General features: G+C 44.7%; 1 protein-coding gene across 5 annotated transcripts in view; it reads left to right on the top strand.

Moving 5' to 3' along the window:
- Nucleotides 1-23,266, top strand: part of steap3 (STEAP3 metalloreductase) — a 57,726-nt gene that overhangs the window by 13,933 nt on the left and 20,527 nt on the right. The window contains exon 1 of one of the 5 annotated variants that reach the window (XM_008120786.3): nucleotides 846-1,888. The exons of 3 other annotated variants lie outside the window; for them this stretch is intronic. The gene's annotated coding sequence lies outside the window, so the exon portion shown is untranslated. Of the gene's footprint in view, nucleotides 1-845; nucleotides 1,889-18,284; nucleotides 18,465-23,266 lie in introns of those variants that run through there. One more of the 5 variants, XM_008120785.3, reaches the window with a different exon arrangement.

Genomic DNA, 23,266 nt, shown 5'->3' with positions numbered 1-23,266 from the left:
CTCATCTAATATGATTGATAGTAGCAAAGATGTCCAAACAATTATGATTAAACAACAAACATATATTGCGTAGGTTTTAGGGTCTCCTGAGACAGACTAAGATCTCGCCTTTTGCCATACTAGCCAGAGAAGGGGATGAGTCCTTTTTAAATAGTTGCTCTGGGTCCCTCTACGAGGGCGGGATATAAAACAAAGTAACTCAATAAATAAGAGAAAAGGTATAGTACTCACATTGAAATCCAAGTTTTTGGAGCTGATTTTTAACTAATGTTTTTAGACTTATACATAAGTGTATAGGATAAATGTTTAAAATAAGTAAGCAAAATATAACTAGCAAATACCAACAAAACGTGGATAGTACACTTCTTGCAGCAGCATATTATGCGGGATTAGGCTTGTGAACCCTATCATGAAGATTAACCTAATCTCATTGAAGAGTAAGACACTTGATTTACAGCTTATTTTACCAAGCTATAAATCCCAGATTTCAGTAGGATGGGGCCAGGACCACTAAAGTTGCATCAAGCTGTATATTATAAAAATAGTCATAATCACAACAGTTGGAACAGGTATATTTTAAAGTGTAACTCTGACCGTGGGGGGGGGGGGGGTGTGCAAGCTTTGGTTAGCAAAGGAAAGGGTTAACACTCCTGTGGTTTTTGTTTTGCTCTTTTGTGCTGCTGTTCAGAAGATTTCACCTAACTTTCTGTCCTTGGGATCATTGCATTTTGAAAATTCTGGCTTGTTATGGAAATAAGGATTTGTGAGAAAGCTTCAGTGGGAGACCCCTTTTACCAAGATAACTCTTTCAGGAGTGAATTCCTCTTTCAAGGGACCAATTTCTCTTACTTCCTGTTGTCTCACCCCCATTCTTAACTCTGGGATATTTTTAAATCAGATGTTTGTAACTCAGGGACTCCCTGTACCTGCATCATACAAACAAGCTGATAAGTCAAAGATGTGGGATATGTGTGTGATCTGAGGGTGCCATCATATCTTATGGTTCACCTTGCTAGCAGGGGATAGTAGGAGGCCTAGTCCAATCCTACCAGGTTCCTCAACTCTTCAGTAAGTATCTTGGCCCTTGTGCAACTTCATTCCACACTTACACAGGGATGGCTATTGTACTATCTGGAAGAAGCATAATATTTTCTCATCTAGAAAATACGCAGAGTTTTTTCTTTCTTTCTTGGAACATGTGATGTCTTTGAAATGGTCTTGCTAGCTTGAGGAATATAAAGCAGACAGTGTAGTACAGATGAAAAACAGATGCATGATCTGTTTGCAGTTGTGAGTAAGAAACCAATGTTGGCTTTCTAAAAAACAAATATATCCTGTTGCTTATTTGTTGTGTCTTGCTAGAAGAGCCACAACTCACAGGTGGATGTGATGTTGTCCTGCTTATTCTTAAAGGCCAAATCCAGCTAAGCTCGGAGAAAAGTGATTCAATCCCAAATGGATTCAGCTGGGCTCTCAGCGTCAAGTGTGTACTTATGCAGAATGCTGAGTCAAATGCCTTGATGCTCTTCTGCAAAAGCAACTATATTTATATATAGCTGATTATGTAATATGCCTTAAGGCTGGATATTGTGCCTCTGTTTGCAGCAGCAGAACATACACTTCTAATACTAGGATTTCCGTGCTGATGGCAAAATACAGTTTGTCCGTGGACATAGATATTGAAAACCAGTTTTATTCCCCACACTCCATGCAGTGGCAATAATTGGAATACTTTCTTTGGGTGCTAATAGACCAAAAAGAAGACAACATCAAATTAAAGCGAGCATTCAACTTCTACATTCATTGAAGAGGCATCTTTGTTCAGTTCAGCTTCTGCAACTTTAATACCAAAACAAAAGAGAAAAGCCAAGCCAAACCTGCATAGCAGGTGAGCACATCTACTATGCCAAATTTGGCAGGTGTCATATAACCACATCTAAAATATGCAAGAGTGCAATAGAACAGTTTTATATTGCTAACGTTTGGTTTGTTGTTAATGTGCATATTGTGCTATGTATGCCGTGGTCAGTCTTGCAGGTATCAGAATATTGTCAGGAGATCTTGAACTCTTTGTTTCCATCAGGGAAATATGGCGTTAAATACAGCTTGAGTATCCCTTATTCAGAAATGTTTTGGATTTCAGGGGTGTTTTTCCAGATTTTGTATTTGTACATAATGAGAGGGGTTTTTTCATGTCAGGAGCGACTTGAGAAACTGCAAGTTGCTTCTGCTGTGAGAGACGGCCATCTGCAAGGATATTGCCCAGGGGACGCTTGGATGTTTTACCATCCTGTGGGAGGCTTCTCTTATGTCCTGCATTGGAAACTGGAGCTAACAGACAGGAGCTCACTCTGCTCCCTGGATTCGAACCACCAACCTTTTGATCAGCAGTCCTGCCGGCACAATAATGAGAGATGACAGCCAGGTCTAAACATGGAATTGTTTTATACACACCTTCTACACTTAACCAGGAGGTAATTTTATACAATGTTTTAAATTATTTTGCGCATGAAACAAAGTCTGTATCCATTATATCACCAGAAAGCAAATATCTCACCCAACCATATGGATAATTTTGAAGCATTTTGGATTTCAAAATTCCTGATAAAAGATTATCAATCTGTTGTTTTGTTAATGTATCATTTGTGGTTTAGTGTTTACAAGATTCAAGAAATCTATCTCCTACCACATTGCCTCATGATGTTTCCCTGTATGTCATAGTACTTTTGAACACCCTGAAATGCATGGAATAATGCATTAAATCCTTGCCAACCTAATGGAGATTACCCAAGATCTACCAATAGTATCATGCAGTATACATGATGAATGTTTACTGTTAATTTGTGTGAGTGTTACGTACACTCTGTCAGTTCATCTACCATTTTACAGCAGTTCATTGACCTTGTAATACATGGATGCTTGAGAGGGAAGACTGAAATTTGTAGCCCAAGTATAAAGGAGCCCCTATCACTTCTTCTCATACAGAAATGTGTTGCTCCATTTCGTCTTTTATCTCTTAGACAGAAAACACTGACAGGTAGTGATACAACATATTTTATCTTATTTGTAGGGGAACGTCTGCTGGTTGCCGCTCCCTCTCCTTTTTGACTCTGTCAGATGGTTTCCCTTTCCCTGATATCCTGGTTTTCAGTTTGTTTTTTCCTTCCTCCTCTTTTATTTCCTCAGCAACATGGAGTTACAAATTAAATTATGTTGAAGTGTCTTGTCTCGTAGAGCTAATGCCTTGTGTCTCTAAAACTGCTTCACATTTATAAATATTAGGTGAAAGCTAGCTGAAATACTGTTTGTTAAAAACATTTCTAGACTACCTTTTAGGTCCTAAATAATGATCTACAAATGTTTTTTTTTTTAATATTAAAACCCTCAAAAGCTGTCTCTCAACACCCATTTTATAATATATCAATAACAGTGTTAAATGATAAAGTGCGAGGGTGTTAACGTTAATACAGGCAAAAAAAGATAAAATCAAATCAGTAATTATACATAAGGCATATAGCAGAGAAGGCAGTGAATAAACACCTGGGCCTCTGTGCCATTTAAGGTCTCTTCTTGATGGGAAGATTGACATATCCTTCTTCCAGTGAAATGGAGTTCTGAACATAAAGAACTGCTATGGAAAAAAAAACCCTATAGATCAGAGCTTTCCAAAGTATGTGTCGTGACACGTTTGCAGTGTGTAGATGTTTTACATAAACATAACAATACATCTCTAAGTCTATATGAAACAGGCAATACCAATGTTATGATTGAGCCTCATGGCTCTGTTACTGACAGGCGTGGGCGTAAGACTCCTCGAGAGTCAGATACTCTCGAGGAGCGAGAGAGAAAAAGACTGCGAGACATATTTGCAGCACCTTCTGACGAGGAGTCTTTCGAAGGGTTTACGGAGAGAATGGAGGAGGGGCTGGTTAGCTCAGAGGAGGATGAGATGGATTGGACTCGGGTAAGGGAGGAAGTGGGTGCCACTGGCCATGATGGGACAGAAGATGAATGGGGACCTTCAGGATTAGACCCATGGTTTAGCTGGAGGGATGGGACGGGATCCACAGCTGGAGATGCTGTTGGGCGTAGTCAGAGGTGTTCCAGCTCTGACGAGGAAAGTGATGAGGAAACGCCCGGGTTAAGGAGGACACCTGACAGTGATGAAGATTTGTAACTGGCATAAAATGGGGCTTGGGAGCAATTGCAAATTGCGTTGGGCAAGGTAATCTGGGCAAACGCTTGGGATCCGTGTGTGTGTGGGACGCTTCCCTGAAGACTTGTGTGCTTTCCTGTGCTGTGACGTAAGTTGATTGGAATCCAGGGTCAGACGGCGGGAGGGATTGTGTGGGCATTTGTTTGTGCAAACCTGTGCTTACTCTTATTAGCTTGACCCTCCGTCGTCTTCTTGACGGACGCCATCTCCTGCTTTGAGAACTCGGACTGAACTGACCACGGCTTGTCTTCCCCCCTTCTTGGACTTGGAAAAACTACAAACGTCTGCTTCTGGCTTTGATCTACGGAACGGAACTGGTCTACTCAACTGCTACAATCCTTGGCTGTTTTACTCGTGTTGGAGATCCTGTCTGCTGTGTGTGTGGGTGTGATGAACCATGGGCCTTGTAGTCCTGCTCAGGACATTGTAATCCCTGATGAAGATGAAAACTTGGGTTTTTTACCTTCCCAGTCTGAACTGGATTCCTCTCAGCCAGTTCTTTCCCAGGCAGATCTGGAAACCTTGCACCTGCAAGAAAGTTGTGCCCCAGAAGTATGTCAAACAACCCCAGAGCCTACTTCTCCCGTGTTCTTGCGCCGGGAGTTTTGTAAACAACAGAGAAGTTTGGATTCAGCTTCGCGCAGGAGTGCGAGGATAGCAGCTAAGAATGTTGCCAATTAACATTGGTTCTCGTGAGAATCTTTAAGGAGTTTAACATCTGGTCTCAGAGTTTAGCTTTCGTTTCTGATTCCCAGAGAACCGCTTTGGTGAGAAAGTTGGACTCTATATAGGTGTTTTGCCCGCGTAGCAACTTCGCGGAGTCAATTCGTCAGCCTACGGAGCGAGTTGTGTCTGGACAGCGCGCTCCGATTCAAGCCTCGTTTCAGCTCAAGCCTTGCCTTGCTATCCAGCCTTCGCCTTGCTTCCCAGCCTTTGTTTACCGACGGACTTTGCCTTGTTTCCCAGGACTAATCCTTGCCTTGTTTCACGGATTTTACCAAGTTATTCCACGGACCTTGTTCTTGTTCTTAGTTACCTTGTTCCACGTTCAAGCCTTGTTTCAAGTATCGAGTTATTTCCTAGCCACGCTCAAGTTTTATGGACTAAAGGACCTTGTCATCTCCCCTCACTTTGCTTGGCAAAGTGAGTGTTTCGGTTATTGGATTACAACTTTGGACCTTAATATTTCTTATTGGACATTGCTTTTTTGGACTAATTCTGACCTTTCCTGAAGGGTCTAATTCTGGACTATTTTCTATACTTGTTTTTATTAACTTTATATATTCCTTCAATAAAGATATTAGTTAGATTCTGGCCTCTGTGTATGGTTATTGGTGCCTCTGCCGCCTGGGTCGTGACAGTTTGACTCCGCCACCCATAAGCACCAACTAACCGAGGCCAGGATGTCTACCGGAGCCGCGCCGGCTGGACAGCCGCTCAGCTACACCATCAGCAAGGACGAAGTGGACCGCATCCGTGACAGACTCAACGCGCAGGATGGAGAAATAAAAGGGTTGAGGGAGCGCGGAGTTCGCCTCCCGGCCATGGCGTTGCCTACCAAGTTTTCTGGAGAAGCTGCTAAGGTTCATGTTTTCCGCCGCCAATGTCAAGCTTATCTAGAGGCCCGTGATGCCGAGTTTCCCCAAGAAGACATCAAGGTGGCGTGGGTCTACAGTCTTCTAGACGGACCAGCGGCTAGCTGGGCGACGGCCCTGTTTGATCAAGCCTCCCCCCACCTAAGTTCAGCACAACGCTTCTTGGATCACCTTAAGGAGACCTGGGGAATCGAGGACAATTTGGAGGCAGCCGGTCACAAACTCCGGCGCCTCCTTCAAGGAGACAGACCCATGTCTCAGTACATAGCCGAGTTCCGCGTGCTGGCCCACAACACCGGCTGGAACGATGTAGCCCTCAGAGGACAATTTCGGGAGGGTCTCAACATTGAAATGCTGGAAGAAATCTCCAAGGTGGATCCTCCCCAGACCCTCGAGGCACTCATTGATCAATGTTTACGGGCTGAAGTCATGATTGCCAACAGGAAACAATGGGTTCGAGGCCAGGGCGGTAGAGCCGGGGCAAAACCCCCCGCTCCCGCCAGTGTTCAGCCACGTCCGGTGTGGAGACCCCCGCCGCCAACCCCATACCCCAGAGGAGGCGAGGAGGTGCCGATGCAGTTGGGCAATGTGCGTCCCAGACTAGATGCCGCCGAGAAGGCCCGTCGTCAACGCTTGAACCTCTGCTGGTACTGCGGGAACGGGGGCCACTTCGCCAGAGAGTGCCCAGCCAAGGGGAAGCCTGCTGCCCGGCTTGCGGCGGCGTCCTCCACGGAGTCGAAGGCGTCTGAGCCGACTGGCACACAGCCGGCGGGGGAAGCCAACGACCGGGTGTAGAGAGGCTCGCCAACCCGGTCAAAAAATCCATCCAAGAGCCGCCAACCGGGGTCCTGTTCCTTCTCGTGGTCACATTATGGTCAGCAAAAAGGGGACCCGTCATGATCCACGCCATGATAGACTCTGGAGCTACCAACAATTTCATCGATAGAGAGTATGCCGACTCTCTGGGATTACAATATCATGATTTCAAGAATGCCCGTGTGGTGCAAGCCATAGACGGCCGTCCCCTCAAGACGGGGCCCGTAAGCCAGTGGTCGGAACCCACCAGGATGTGGATAAGGGAACATATGGAAGAGATTTCCTTCTTTGTTACCGAGGTTCCCCATTTCCCTGTGATTTTGGGAATTCCATGGCTGACACTCCACGACCCTAACATCTCCTGGTCCAACAGAGAACTGCAGTTTGCTTCACCGTACTGCCAAAACCATTGCCTCGTAGCCAAGGTATGCCATGCCACAGACTCCGAGCCCATTATCACCTTGCCAAAGAAGTACTCCGAGTATTGGGATGTATTCAATGAGAAAGAAGCCGAAAAATTACCCCCACATAGACCTTATGACTGTGCCATTGACTTGGTGGAGGGGGCCCCGATTCCGCGAGGGCATCTCTACTCCCTGACTGAACCAGAGCAAGAAGCTCTCAGGGAATTCTTAGAGACAAACCTTCGCAAGGGGTTCATCAGACCCTCTCAATCCCCAGCCGCCTCCCCAGTGATGTTTGTGAAGAAGAAGTCAGGGGAATTACGCTTGGTGGTGGACTACAGAGCATTGAACAATATCACCAAGCGGAACAGCTATCCCCTGCCCTTAATCTCGGATCTACTGGACCGACTTCGAGGAGCCAAGGTCTACACCAAGCTGGATCTTCGGGGGGCTTATAATCTAGTTCGCATCAGAGAAGGGGACGAGTGGAAGACCGCCTTCCAGACTAAATTCGGATTATTCGAGTCCCGAGTTATGAATTTCGGTTTATGCGGAGCTCCCGCAACGTTCCAGCATTTTGTCAACGATATTTTTCAGGACTATCTAGACAGATTCTTGATAATCTACCTGGACGATTTTTTGGTGTTTTCCAGATCACAATCAGAACATGAGAACCACGTCAAAATGGTGTTGCAACGACTGCGGGATCATGGACTTTATGCCAAGCTAGAAAAATGCGCTTTTGATCTACAAGAGGTAGATTTCCTTGGCTACCGCATCTCGCCCCTAGGGCTTTCCATGGATCCAGCCAAAGTTTCAGCAGTATTGGAATGGCGGGCGCCAACTAACAAGAAAGAGGTGCAGCGTTTCTTGGGGTTCGCGAACTACTACCGCAAGTTCATTCCAGATTTTGCCCGCTGGTCCGACCCCATCACTAGCTGCATCCGTGGAAAGCAGCCTTTCCGCTGGACTGATCAAGCAGAGAAAGGGTTCCAGCAACTGAAGAAACTATTCACCTCCCAGCCAATTCTACAGCACCCAAATCCTGGAACCCCTTTTGTGGTGCAAGCGGACGCCTCTGATGTGGCAATTGGGGCTGTACTCTTACAACCGGTGGGAGATCACCTCCACCCCTGTGCCTTTTATTCTCGTCAACTAACCACACCAGAGAGGAATTACACCATTTGGGAAAAAGAACTACTGGCCATAAAGGCAGCCTTTGAAACTTGGAGACATTGGCTAGAAGGGGCCAAATTCCCCATTGAAGTCCACACTGATCATCGTAATCTAGAACATCTAAGAACTGCCCGCAAACTAAATCAGAGGCAGCAACGTTGGGCTTTATTCTTTGAACGTTTCAACTTCCAGATCCATTATGTGACCCCAGCTCAAACCAAGCAAGCAGACGCCCTGTCACGTAAACCGGAATACGCTGCAGGACGCAAGGAGACCTTTGAATCCCAACTGCTACAACCTGAGAACTTTGCCACGCTCACAGTGGGGAACACCAAATCCAGTCCCATTGGTTCAACTTCCCCTACTCCAGGACCCATCTGTGCTCAAGAAATCAGGGCTAGTCAGCAAGCAGATGCCTGGGCGCAGGACCAACTTCGCCAAGGTCTGCATTTTCCCTTTTCGCTTAAAGATGGGCTGCTCTGCTATAGAAATCATGTTTATATCCCACCCGGACCGGGCAGGGAAAAAGCGCTTCGTCTGTGTCATGACTGCAAACCAGCAGGACACTTCGGACTATTTAAAACCATGCATTTGATCCTAAGAGATTTTTGGTGGCCCAAGATCCGCAAGGATGTGGAAAAATATGTCAACACCTGCCCAGTATGCCAGCGCTCCAAGATACGAAGGGAGAAGCCCTCAGGGCTTTTGCACCCCCTTCCTACCCCATCTCGCCCATGGGAAATAATTTCCGCGGATTTCATCACTGACCTACCACCTTCCTGTGGATTCACCACGATCTTAGTGGTGGTGGACCTATTCACCAAGTTAGCCCATTTCATTCCCTGCGAAGGCCTCCCCACGGCCAAAGAAACTGCGGATCTATTTCTTCAGCATGTTTTCAGACTACATGGATTGCCCAAGAGTTTAGTCACAGACCGTGGATCTCAATTCACCTCTCGTTTTTGGAAGGCACTACAAAAACTACTGGGCATAGACTCTCGCTTATCTTCAGCTCATCATCCCCAAACAGATGGGCAAACGGAGCGCACCAATGCCACTTTGGAGCAGTATCTTCGCTGTTATGTAAACTACCAACAGGACAATTGGGCTTCTCTGTTACCACTGTCTGAGTTTGCCTACAATAATGGAGTTCAAGCTTCTACAAAAGAAACGCCGTTCTTTGCAAACTACGGTTTCCATCCACGTTTCTTCCCCCCTGTCATTGAAACTTCAGAAGTTCCCGCAGCAGAGGATTGGCTGCAGGAACTCACAGCGGTGCAACAACTTTTGCTCCAGCAACTGGACCAAGCCAAGGAGGACTATAAACGCCACGCTGACAAACACCGCCAGCCGGGCCCCGAAATCAAGGTAGGAGATCGGGTTTTTCTGTCCACTCGCTTTCTGCCCTCCCACCGCCCATGCCGGAAGTTAGATGCCCGCTTCATTGGCCCCTATCCAGTGGTGGCGCAATTAAACCCCGTGACTTTCAAACTCCAACTTCCGCGTTCAATGCGCATTCACCCAGTGTTTCACCGTTCCCTGCTCCTTCCGGCGGATGGTGTGCGTCCTGATACAGACCAACCGGCCCCCCCTCCTGTTTTGATGAATGGGGAGGAGGAGTTCGAGGTTGAGGACATTTTGGATTCTCGCTTTCATCGCCGCCGCCTACAATATCTCATTGACTGGGTGGGTTTTGGGCCTGAGGAACGCTCTTGGGAAGACGCCTCCACAGTCCATGCTCCTGATCTAACCCGTCGCTTCCATCTGACCTATCCCACCAAACCACGACCTCGCGCCTCGGGGAGAGGACCCCAGGTTGGGAGGGGCCCTGAGGAGGGGGATAGTGTGATGAACCATGGGCCTTGTAGTCCTGCTCAGGACATTGTAATCCCTGATGAAGATGAAAACTTGGGTTTTTTACCTTCCCAGTCTGAACTGGATTCCTCTCAGCCAGTTCTTTCCCAGGCAGATCTGGAAACCTTGCACCTGCAAGAAAGTTGTGCCCCAGAAGTATGTCAAACAACCCCAGAGCCTACTTCTCCCGTGTTCTTGCGCCGGGAGTTTTGTAAACAACAGAGAAGTTTGGATTCAGCTTCGCGCAGGAGTGCGAGGATAGCAGCTAAGAATGTTGCCAATTAACATTGGTTCTCGTGAGAATCTTTAAGGAGTTTAACATCTGGTCTCAGAGTTTAGCTTTCGTTTCTGATTCCCAGAGAACCGCTTTGGTGAGAAAGTTGGACTCTATATAGGTGTTTTGCCCGCGTAGCAACTTCGCGGAGTCAATTCGTCAGCCTACGGAGCGAGTTGTGTCTGGACAGCGCGCTCCGATTCAAGCCTCGTTTCAGCTCAAGCCTTGCCTTGCTATCCAGCCTTCGCCTTGCTTCCCAGCCTTTGTTTACCGACGGACTTTGCCTTGTTTCCCAGGACTAATCCTTGCCTTGTTTCACGGATTTTACCAAGTTATTCCACGGACCTTGTTCTTGTTCTTAGTTACCTTGTTCCACGTTCAAGCCTTGTTTCAAGTATCGAGTTATTTCCTAGCCACGCTCAAGTTTTATGGACTAAAGGACCTTGTCATCTCCCCTCACTTTGCTTGGCAAAGTGAGTGTTTCGGTTATTGGATTACAACTTTGGACCTTAATATTTCTTATTGGACATTGCTTTTTTGGACTAATTCTGACCTTTCCTGAAGGGTCTAATTCTGGACTATTTTCTATACTTGTTTTTATTAACTTTATATATTCCTTCAATAAAGATATTAGTTAGATTCTGGCCTCTGTGTATGGTTATTGGTGCCTCTGCCGCCTGGGTCGTGACAGTGGGGGAGCGACGCAAGTTACTCTAAGCACAGTGTTGGCAGCAGAGAGGAATCTGCTGCCAATTAGTTGCATTCTTTGTATCTTTTGTTCCTTGGCTTTCGTTTCGTTTATACCCAGGCTGACGCAAGCAGTTTGTTTTTACCCGGATTAAACTCCGGTTTAATCCGGTTTATCTTTTGAACATTTACTTTTGCCCCTTTTTGCTCCTAAAGGCAAAAACTGCCTGGCCCTTGTGTTTTACGGGCATTTTTGAGTTCTGTAATCTAATAAACTCTGTTACTTTGAATCTTGTGGCGTTCTGTCCTTGACAGATTGCCCAACGCCCATAAAAAGTTTATTGCAGCAATAAACCCGTCAGGAAGACGATGGATGAGTTACGGGCCAAAGTAGACCAATTGCAAACGGCTTTTACCGTTAGCCAAACAGCTCAGGCTGTGAAAGGACATGTTTTGACTCCTGAACGCTTTGACGGAACCAGGTGCAAGTTGCCAACCTTCTTGGCACAAGTGGAGCTTTATTTTTCTCAGCTCAGTGCTCATGCTTTTCCTACAGACACTAGCAAGGTGGCCTTTATTTTGAGTTTGTTGACCGGTCCCGCAGGACAATGGGCCACTAATTTAATTTTGGGAAATGACCCAGTCAAGGACAATTTGAATAATTTCAAAAAGTTGTTAACTGATACTTTTGGGGATCCTCTCCGCACGGAGAACGCTGGGTGGGCTCTGTATCGGTTGAAACAGGGAAAGGGGACTGTTTTGGATTACTTAAATAAGTTTAACCTGTATCGCCACCAGCTGGATTGGGGGGAAAATGCATTCATGCTTTTATTTACTGCCGGGTTAAGTGATATGCTCCAGGATGAATTAGCACGCTTGGAGCCGGCTGAAAGCTGGGACGCCTTAGTAGCTAAGGTGCTGCGTTTAGACGCAAGGTTCGAGGCTCGTAAACACTCAAAAGCAATGTGTGCGCCACCCATGCATGTAACCAGGGCACCTGTGGTGATGGGGGAAGAGCCCATGGAGCTTGGGGTCTTTAAAAAGCTGTCTACAGAGGAAAAGAGCCGTAGGAGGCAGCTGGGCTTGTGTTTGTACTGTGGGAATGCTGGGCATTTTGCCAAAAATTGTAATGTGAAACCTTCCCAGCTTTCGGGAAAAGGCCAGCCCTAGTGCGACGTGAGTCCAACGCACTAGGGCTCCTCAAGCAGTCAACTGAGGGGAGGAAGCATGTTTTCGTACCCATTACATTATCTGTTGGGGGAAGGGAACTTGTTTCTACTTTGGCACTGCTGGACTCAGGAGCTACGGTCTCCTATGTAGATATTGAGTTTGCTAAGAAGCATGGCATTCCTAGAGTGCGCAAGGCATGCGACGTGTGGGTGGAAGGAGCAGATGGGAGACTGCTGGAGACTGGGGTGGTTAACCATGAAACCTCAGCAGTAACGTGGGAGGTGCAGGGAGTAACGGGAACGTTTGTGTGGGATATTACGAGCTTGCCTAGATATGATGTGATCCTGGGGATGGATTGGCTAGCTGTAGTAAACCCACAAGTAGATTGGGCAACACGTAAAGTGATCTTAAAGAGGCAGGATTGTTGCACTCTAAATGTTACTCATTCTGATATGGAGGGAGTGCCTGCTGAGTATGGGGAGTTCTCGGATGTATTTTGTAAAAGAGAAGCGGACAAATTACCACCGCACAGGCCATATGATTGCGCCATCAAGTTGGCAGAAGGTGCGAAACTGCCAGCAGGGAGGCTGTATGCCTTGACTGTACCGGAAAGGCAAGCTTTGCGGGAGTTTCTAGATGAAAATTTAGCCAAGGGGTTTATTCGCCCATCTAGTTCTCCAACTGCGGCACCAGTATTCTTTGTAGCCAAAAAGACTGGGGAACTTAGGCTGGTCTGTGACTATCGGATCCTAAACAAATACACCATTCGGGATAGGTACCCGCTCCCTTTAATCTCGGAACTGTTATCAAGGGTGCAAGGGGCTAAGGTCTTTACCAAGCTTGACCTGCGGGGGGCCTATAACTTAATCCGTATACGGGAAGGGGATGAATGGAAGACGGCATTTAACACATGTTTCGGATGCCACGAGTTCCGAGTCATGCCTTTTGGGCTTTGTAATGCTCCTGCGGTATTCCAGAGGTTCATGAACGATGTGTTCAGGGACCTAATTGATCAATTTTTAGTGATTTATTTGGATGATATCTTGATTTTTTCTAAAGACGAGAAAGAACATCGTCAACATGTCAAGCAGGTTCTGCACCGACTGCGGGCTAATGGGCTTTTCGCCAAGGCTTCCAAGTGCGTCTTTCATGTGCCTGAAGTGGAGTTCCTAGGTCATGTAGTGTCAGGTAGGGAACTTAAAATGGACCCACATAAGGTTGACGCCGTCAACTCATGGCAGGAGCTGAAGACTAAGAAGGATGTACAAAGGTTCTTGGGTTTCGCTAATTACTACCGGGAGTTTATTCCGAATTTTGCAAAGCTCACGGTACCTTTGACGCAGCTTCTGCGCAAGAAACAGCCATTTGTGTGGGGGCGGGAAGCTCACGAGGCGTTTCTACAACTAAAGTCTAGTTTTCAATCGGACAACATACTAACCCATCCTGATGTTGACAGACCGTTCGTGGTAGAAGCGGACGCTTCTAGCTACGCGTTGGGGGCTGTATTGTCTCAGAAGGATTCCTCAGGGACCTTGCGTCCCTGTGGATTTTACTCGCGGCAACTAACACCCTTCGAGCAGAACTATACCATATGGGAGAAGGAGTTGTTGGCGATTAAGGTGGCGTTTGAGGTGTGGCGGCACTGGCTTGAAGGGGCACGGCACCAGATCGTGGTCAGATCTGATCACAAGAACTTAGAGCACTTGCAAACAGCAAAGAAGTTAAACCAGCGTCAAATCCGCTGGGCTTTGTTTTTCTCCAGGTTTAACTTCAAGGTGCAGTTCGTGGAGGGGAAGGCAAACTTGCGGGCCGATGCTTTATCCCGCAAGCCGGAATTTAAGACCAATGAGCAGGTAGTATGTCAGACCATCTTGCCTACTGCCTCTCTGTGTGTTGTAGATAATGAGCTTGGGTTACATGACCAGATCCTTGAGGCTCAGAAGGATGATGTGTGGACTCAGGAGCAACTGATGCTGCTCTCTGCAGGTAACCGTACCATACTGCCGCATCTCCAGGATCAAGACGGGGTATTGGTGCGTAGGGGGCAGGTTTACGTACCAGTAGGGACCCTCAGGTTGGAGGTGATTAGAGCCCACCATGACGAACCCATGGCTGGGCACTTTGGCAGGTTCAAGACCGTACAGCTTATCACCAGGAGCTACTGGTGGCCAAAGATGCGGCAAGACATTCTGCGCTTTTGTGACAGCTGCGCCGTTTGTCAGCAGAGTAAGACGCCTGTTGGGCGCCCTAGAGGGTTGTTATCGTCTTTACCTGTTCCGGAGAGGCCATGGCAAATCATTTCCATGGATTTTATTTCAGATTTGCCTAAGTCTGGGGGTTATACTTGTATTTGGGTGGTGGTGGATTTATTTAGTAAACTGGCTCATTTTATTCCTTGTTCAACCATTCCGGCGGCCCCTACGTTGGCCTTACTATTTACAAAGCACATCTATCGTTTGCACGGAGCACCCGAGGTGATTATTTCAGATAGGGCTCCGCAATTTGTGTCACGCTTTTGGAAACATTTCCATGAGTGTTTGGGGACTAAGTTAAACGTGTCTTCAGCTTTCCATCCGCAAACGGATGGACAGTCGGAACGGGTTAATGGGCTCTTAGAGCAGTATCTGCGTTGTTTTTGTTTAGATCAACCCACGGCTTGGGTAAAGTGGTTACCGGTGGCGGAATTTGCTTACAACAATGCGGTGCACACGTCTAGTCAGCATACGCCATTTGAGCTAACTTATGGTTTTCACCCACGGGGAGGTGTGGCGCCGTCGACCAATGTGGTCTCTTCGGACCCTGTGTACCGCTCTTCGGAAATGGCTGCATTGCATGATGTTGCCCGTCGCTTACTGTTGGAAGCTAAGGCAACGCAGAAGACTCAGGCTGACCGCCACAGGCAGGCAGGGGAGGAGTTGGAAGAAGGGGATTTGGTGTGGTTATCTTCCAAACATATTAAACAGGCTGGGGGAAAGTTTGCGCCTCGGTATTTGGGTCCCTTTCCTATCGTTAAAAAGATTTCTTCTGTTGCGTTTCGTTTGCGTTTACCGTCTAGTTTAAAGGTCCATCCAGTCTTTCATCGTTCACTATTGAAACTTGATACCTCTAGTCGTCGTGGTGCTATAGCGGAGGGTATCACTGCCACTTCTCCGCCATCGGGGGAGGAGGCCTTTGTGAGAGGGGATAGTGTTATGATTGAGCCTCATGGCTCTGTTACTGACAGGCGTGGGCGTAAGACTCCTCGAGAGTCAGATACTCTCGAGGAGCGAGAGAGAAAAAGACTGCGAGACATATTTGCAGCACCTTCTGACGAGGAGTCTTTCGAAGGGTTTACGGAGAGAATGGAGGAGGGGCTGGTTAGCTCAGAGGAGGATGAGATGGATTGGACTCGGGTAAGGGAGGAAGTGGGTGCCACTGGCCATGATGGGACAGAAGATGAATGGGGACCTTCAGGATTAGACCCATGGTTTAGCTGGAGGGATGGGACGGGATCCACAGCTGGAGATGCTGTTGGGCGTAGTCAGAGGTGTTCCAGCTCTGACGAGGAAAGTGATGAGGAAACGCCCGGGTTAAGGAGGACACCTGACAGTGATGAAGATTTGTAACTGGCATAAAATGGGGCTTGGGAGCAATTGCAAATTGCGTTGGGCAAGGTAATCTGGGCAAACGCTTGGGATCCGTGTGTGTGTGGGACGCTTCCCTGAAGACTTGTGTGCTTTCCTGTGCTGTGACGTAAGTTGATTGGAATCCAGGGTCAGACGGCGGGAGGGATTGTGTGGGCATTTGTTTGTGCAAACCTGTGCTTACTCTTATTAGCTTGACCCTCCGTCGTCTTCTTGACGGACGCCATCTCCTGCTTTGAGAACTCGGACTGAACTGACCACGGCTTGTCTTCCCCCCTTCTTGGACTTGGAAAAACTACAAACGTCTGCTTCTGGCTTTGATCTACGGAACGGAACTGGTCTACTCAACTGCTACAATCCTTGGCTGTTTTACTCGTGTTGGAGATCCTGTCTGCTGTGTGTGTGGGGGAGCGACGCAAGTTACTCTAAGCACAGTGTTGGCAGCAGAGAGGAATCTGCTGCCAATTAGTTGCATTCTTTGTATCTTTTGTTCCTTGGCTTTCGTTTCGTTTATACCCAGGCTGACGCAAGCAGTTTGTTTTTACCCGGATTAAACTCCGGTTTAATCCGGTTTATCTTTTGAACATTTACTTTTGCCCCTTTTTGCTCCTAAAGGCAAAAACTGCCTGGCCCTTGTGTTTTACGGGCATTTTTGAGTTCTGTAATCTAATAAACTCTGTTACTTTGAATCTTGTGGCGTTCTGTCCTTGACAACCAATTTGCATGTATTTTTATGCAGCAAATTAGTATGGTGCACTAAAAATATAAATAAAATGTTTTCATGTGATAAGTTGGTTCCCATCCATTTGTGTATGTGTCTGTATGTCTTACGAGGGGTTCTTTCTACCTTCAGTTTGCTAATAAAACTGAATTATTGGGTTGCAAGATGATGCATGTGTAAAAAGTGTGTCACCAACATGAAATGTTTGCAAAGCTCTGCTGTCGATGATCATGTCAGTCAGGCCCAGATATTGGTCTGAGATTATGTACAGGATGATTGTGGCTCTTCAACTGACTTGATCATAGATTGTTTAAACTTTAGTTTAGACAGATGGGGTCTGAGAACACACCAATGAAATTAGTACAATATGCATGACATACTTGGATTGCCTAATCCCCACCAGTGCTCAGGTGAATTTTACATGCGTTGGTATAAAATTATATATACAAAACTACCGTATCTTTAAAGGCATCCCCACACAGAAGACATTATACTATTATCCCTAACAGACATCTATCATTCTCTGGGCACTTGACAGTATTACAGAAACCTCAACAAACACATTTTATCAACATGACTGCACTGTAAGTTACTGTACATCATATTTCTGAGATACTGAGCATAGAAGAACCGGAACCCAATGAGGAAATGGTTGTTGAACATGGAAGAGAAGTATAGCCCACATATGATCCTCAAGTGTACACTAGTCTTAGAGTAGTTCCCTGTATTTCTGTGTCTGTTCCACCTATTTTGCCTAGTTTTCAGTCTCAGTTGCTTGTATTTCCATGTATGTTCCACCTCTTTTGCAAGACTGAGAGAATGAGGAAATCAGGAAATTCCATTTCAGTGTGGCCTTCCACTGGATTCAGAGTTTCTGTCTTTAGACACAGTTTACATTTAAATGCCACAGTGACCACAGTGGACGTGGTTACATATGTAAACAGAGGCCCCGAGTCATCCACAGCTTATCTTTCATAGCTAAAGACATTTGGGTGGGGATGCTATACATGTATAGACTGGTACATGTGGTTAAGAGCAGATAGAACAAAGATTGTGCAGGTTGCTTACTCAAATTGAAATTATGGTACATGAGCTGTATGAACTTTACAGAGGACATACAGTAGAGTTTCACTTATCCAAGCTAAACGGGCCGGCAGAACCTTGGATAAGCGAATATCTTGGATAATGAGGGATTAAGGAAAAGCGTATTAAACATCAAATTAGGTTATGATTTTACAAATTAAGCACCAAAACATCATGTTATAAACAAATTTGACAGAAAAAGTAGTTCAATACGCAGTAATGTTATGTTGTAATTACTGTATTTATGAATTTAGCCCCAAAATATCGCGGTATATTGAAAACATTGACTGCAAAAATGGCTTGGATAATCCAGAAACTTGGATAAGCGAGGCTTGGATAAGTGAGATTCTACTGTATTTCTAAAAGTATCTTCTATTTGAGTGGTTCTTGCCTTTGACTTTCTAGATATTTTGAGCCTCTGTTCCCAGGATGTCTGGATGGAGCCTCTAGAACTTGATGCCCTGGGCTGAGAAACACTGTACCATTTGAAGCATTGTCCTTTCCAAGCCTTATATAAATTAAATTATAAGGAGGGAAGTCAGGAACGTTGGAATTGCCTGTCCAAATTAACACACCTAGACTCAGGGTATACAGGTCACCTGACATTAAGTCAGTGGTTTAGCCTGCTGCGCCTCCAGGAGTGCCTTGAAAATAACAAAAATTTAAAAAAAAATCCAAAAAACAAATCTTGGTTTTTGTCATTTTGTCTAAGAGGCAGCACTTTACTACATCATTGCAGAAAATGGGTCTTGAATGTCCACAGATTTTGGTATCCATGTGAGTCCTGGATCCAAACCCCAGTAATACCAAGACCCTACTACAGTACTTAAATCCTTAATGCCACGGTATGTATGGTCTTTTATTAATTGTCAATACAGTATTATCAGATGGTACTTAACAATGACACCGGCACGACTGCAATGTAAGCTCCTGTACATCGTATTTCTGAGATACTGAGCATAGAAGAACCGGAACCCAATGAGGAAAATGGTTGTCGAACATGGAAGGGAAGTAGAGCCCGCATATGATCCTCAAGTATACACTAGTCATAGAGCAACATTAAAGAATTAACCTCCCAGTGTTCAGTTCTAATGCTTTAAAACCATTTTTTTCTTGTCTTGCCAGCTGTGTTATGGCTCAAATTGCTTCCGGAAGGCTGCATTCTTTGAGAAATTGTTTCCTCACAGGAGTAATTTCCTGAAAGAAAATTACTAGCTCTGCTGACCGGTCATATTTAGTTAGGCGTCCTAAATGACAATAACCCAATCCCTGGATCCTCAGGTTACATTGTCTCCATTCCATGATCAATTCATATATGTAATCTTTTCTTTTCTTTTTTTTTACACATCCTATTTTGTTCTTCTCTTGATATACTAGGAAACATCTGTGCAGTACAGCATCTGGAAGGCCATAATCTGCTCACTCGTCTTTGCAAAGCTACAAACATGCTTTACCACCAGAGTCCCCAATGGCAGAGTGGGTTAAACCACTGAGCTGCTGAACTTGCTGACCAAAAGGTCAGCAGTTTGAATTCGGGGAGTGGAGTGAGCTCCTGCTGTTAGCCCCAGCTTCTGCCAACCTAGCAGTTAGAAATCATGCAAATGTGAGTAGATCAATAGGTACCACTCCAGCGGAAAGGTCGCAGCGCTCCATGCAGTCATGCCGGCCACATGACCTTGGAGGTGTCTAGAGACATGAGATGATCATCATCCCCCAGAGTCAGACACAATTAGACTTAATGTCAGGGGGAAACCTTTACCTTTACCTTAGAAACAATGCTGCCTGAGTCAGCAGTAATTCTTTCCTCCCAGGTCCAAATTTTATGTTTTTGCTATGCCTCAAATGACTTGTCGGAAAAGGGCTTCGTTCATCTCCCAAAATGGGGTCATCCCATCTAATCCTCTGTCCATTTATTCCAGATTCGAGGTTTCCCTATAGTTAATATAGTATAGGTATTCCTGAATAAACTCCTTTGTGCCCACTTCAGCCCCTTTGTTTCAATTTGCAGCTGCTATGGATGCATTTCATTTTATTTTTAAATATTCTGGAGAAAAGCTCACCTTGCACTCCAGGGAAAGTACATTTGATCAGTGTGGTCCATGTTCATCAAATCTGCCAGAGACACTAAACAGTTCTAGGTGTTAATATTAGTTATTTCATTATACTATACTTGATTATTTATATTTCATGTCAGGAACAAGAAAATCCTAAACTAAATAGGAAGTCATGCTAATAAAAAAGAGGCCTCGGTTAACGCAAAAACCTAGGCTGTCAGATTTTCAAGCAATAATATTTTTATTACCAGATGGATTCACGCAGGTCATTCTGTTATTGCATCAAAAGTAAATGCATTCAGAAAATCTCATGGACTTTGTTTTATGAGAGGAATGATATGTTAGCTTCCATGCAGATCATTTTTGGTGTTTATCTTGAGCAAAGAGATGTTTGATTTGCACCTTCACAATCTTACAGTATTTATATCTTACTTGTAGTTCAGGGGACATGAAAGGTACCATCCAAAGTTCAATGTTGGTAATTTAATTTTACTGGGATTACCAAGATTTGGTATGCTTCTGTAGCTTGGAAAGCTCTTGATGTTCTACCAGAAGACACAGGAATCTCACCCCTTCTTGTTTTAGTAACATACCTATGTACAATATCCAAAGTGCTATGCCATGTTCACAAATATTTTGCATCCCCCTGAGTGAAGATGAGGGGCTAACTCTTCAACATAGGCTGTGGTCTTATGGGCGCTTATCTGACAGCAAGGCTGAATGAGAAGAAAGAAGTTTCCTTTGGGACCAACCCTATTATTAGGGAGAGTGATCCAGTTTCCTCTGGTGGCAGATGCTTGGTGGTGTGTGCAATTGTGTAGACCCCAATTTCTTCCCTATGTTGGAGGTTCTTGAGTTGGACCTGCTTAGATATAGTTGTGTAGTATTGGTCCATCTACGGCAGTGGTTCTCAACCTATGGGTCCCTAGATGTTTTGGCCTCCAGCTCCCAGAAATCCTAACAGCTGGCAAACTGGCTGGGATTTCTGGGAGTTGTAGGCCAAAACACCTGGGGATCCACAGGTTGAGAAACACTGACACTATTTTAAACAAAATAGAAAAAGAGTGACAGCCAGCTTTGCCTGGGCATTAATATTGGGTGACCTTGCTGGCAGAGAAGGCAGCTTGCTCTAACAGATTTTATTTCCACCCCATGCCTGTGTGTTTGTGCACGTGCACATACACACTTGGTTTTTTTAGTGTCTTTGATGCTATTTTTGCAAATTGTATGCAGGTGGTGCCAAGTTATTACCTTTCTGACTGGGAAGTCATGTTCAGCTAGAGACTGAAAAGGAATAATCTTTGATTAAAAGGTGTATTACCTTCCAAGACCTGTTCAGATCCCAGCAGGAATGTGTCACCTGTTCATTTGCTCCCGGGGAAGTCTCTCTAGTTTTGAATGAGGAATGAACTGGCTTTGTTTCCCTTCTAATGAAGCAGCTGCAGACAACATACTGTTTTAGATCCATTAGAAGATGGTGTTTTTTCTGTCCATAGCCTTTATTATTTATTTGGGAATACAAATCTTTTTACTGGACATTGGCCATCAAACCAGGGGACTAAAACAGGTTCTTAAGTTTTTATTTTAAATGTATTTTAGGGTTTTTAAGAGTGCCTTTTAATTTATTTCCAGGGTAATATACCAGGAAGAATAAAACCTTTTAAAAAAAATAAATACAAAACAGCTGATACCAAATAAGACAGTTTCCCACAGTCATATAGTGTGCTGGAGTTATACTTAAAGCAAGGCTTACATTTCTGTGCTATGGATGAGTCGGAGAGTACTTGACTACCTAGCTCAGCAGTTTTCAACCTGTGGGTCCCCAGATGTTTTGGCCTTCAACTCCCAGTGATCCTGACAGCTGGTAAACTAGCTGGGATTTCTGGGGATTGTAGGCCAAAACGCCTGGGGACCCAGAGGTTGAGAACCACTGACCTAGCTAGACATTAAGATCTTTCTGCTTTGAAGAAATTACAATTTGCTTACATTTTCAAAAAAGAATCTCAAAATCATTGCTGTATTTCATCGTCCAGCCATGAGATTAGTGCCAGCCCCACCAGTTTTCTTTTTAATTTAATGATTCGTTATAAGAATTTTCAGAGGTGATTTTTGATTTCTTCCCAAACTTCCAAATGATTAGATAGAATGTTGATGGTTCTAACTCGCTCAAGGAAGAATAGACAATCCATACTGCTATCTAATTCAGTCAAAGAATAATTGGCTTTGATAAAAAGAATGTGGTAAGACCTAAAAACATTGATGCACCTATCTGTGTAAGGTTTCTGGGAGAAGCAATTCACTCTAATTTTTTGGCCAGGAAAATGAAAATCCAAAGTGTTCAAGGCGCAGAAAAACAGACTTTGGGCCACATGCAACCCCAGCACCAACCAGAGTAAAAGTGTTCCTATTGTAATAAGCAAAAAGTCCTGTTTTCAAGGGTTTTCTTGTGCTGAAATCATGGTGTCCTGCCGGACCTTGTAGACTTACTAACATTGGCCACAAATAAAACTGTTGTGATAATCAGGTTATTGATATTTCAGTTGCCCACGAGATCAAGTCTTTCCTTTGGAGGAAAAAACAAAGCATCTGTGTTTAGAGACATGATTTATCCTGGAACACTACAATTCATTGCTTCTTCATCCAACAGTTATTAGTATAGAAAACTGGAATTTGTTTCTACCCATCTTAAAAACAAAAGCTAATTGTGCAAAGAAGGGACAGTGTTTGTGTGTGAGAGAAAGATCAGTTTGATCTAAGTGCATACCACACATGAATCATTCACACAGTATATGGGATTAGACCACCAACAATGTATGGTGCCACCTTCCCAAACCATTTTACTAACCCACACTACCTCTTGGAAATAGTTCATACAAGTTAACTTAATCCTCTCAAGCTCATGAGAACACAGAGATTAAAATAGCGGTACTGCCGAAATCTGCTTTTAATTACAGAGGCTGTACCTATTTTGCTCCTGGTTTTGGTTTTCATTGTCAAACAGTTTAATCATCCAGTTTTATTCACATGACAATCTCTCTTGTCTTGCCCTGTGAAAAACATGTTAGGTGTAAGCACATATTTTCTCTTGTTTAGCTTGAATGGTAATTTCAGTATAGAAATCCCAAACGGGGAGAGTCGAAGCCAATTTGCTACTCCTCAGGGAAAGCCAGTTGTATTTTTGAAAACTTGTAGGACCATTATTAGGTGAGAAGTCTCTGAGTAAATCCTCCCTCGACGTACAGGATGTTAAAGTCAGAAAATACACTTCTTTTGGTTTTACAATGGAATCTCAGAAAAATAACACAGGCTTTGTAGCCTTTCGTCACATCAAATAATTTATTTTGAAACAAGCACGAAAGTGTATAGGAATTAAAACACAGAAACCCGTATGTGTATTCTGTATTAGGAGTAAGAGCATCTCTATTAAGCTCCTCCTTTCTTTTTTTAAAAAATAATCTTTATTAGTTTTAACAGAATAATAAAAAGCAAAATCCCAAATTGGGCGAAAAAGAAAAGGAGAGAAAAGGTTAAGAGAAGAAAGGAAGGAAATGTAAAAAAAAAAAAGATTTTTAAAAGTGAATATAAAAATGACT

This window comes from Anolis carolinensis, chromosome 1 (assembly GCF_035594765.1).
Source record: "Anolis carolinensis isolate JA03-04 chromosome 1, rAnoCar3.1.pri, whole genome shotgun sequence".
NCBI lineage: Eukaryota > Metazoa > Chordata > Lepidosauria > Squamata > Dactyloidae > Anolis > Anolis carolinensis.
This window is presented reverse-complemented; position numbering and strand designations above follow the sequence as displayed.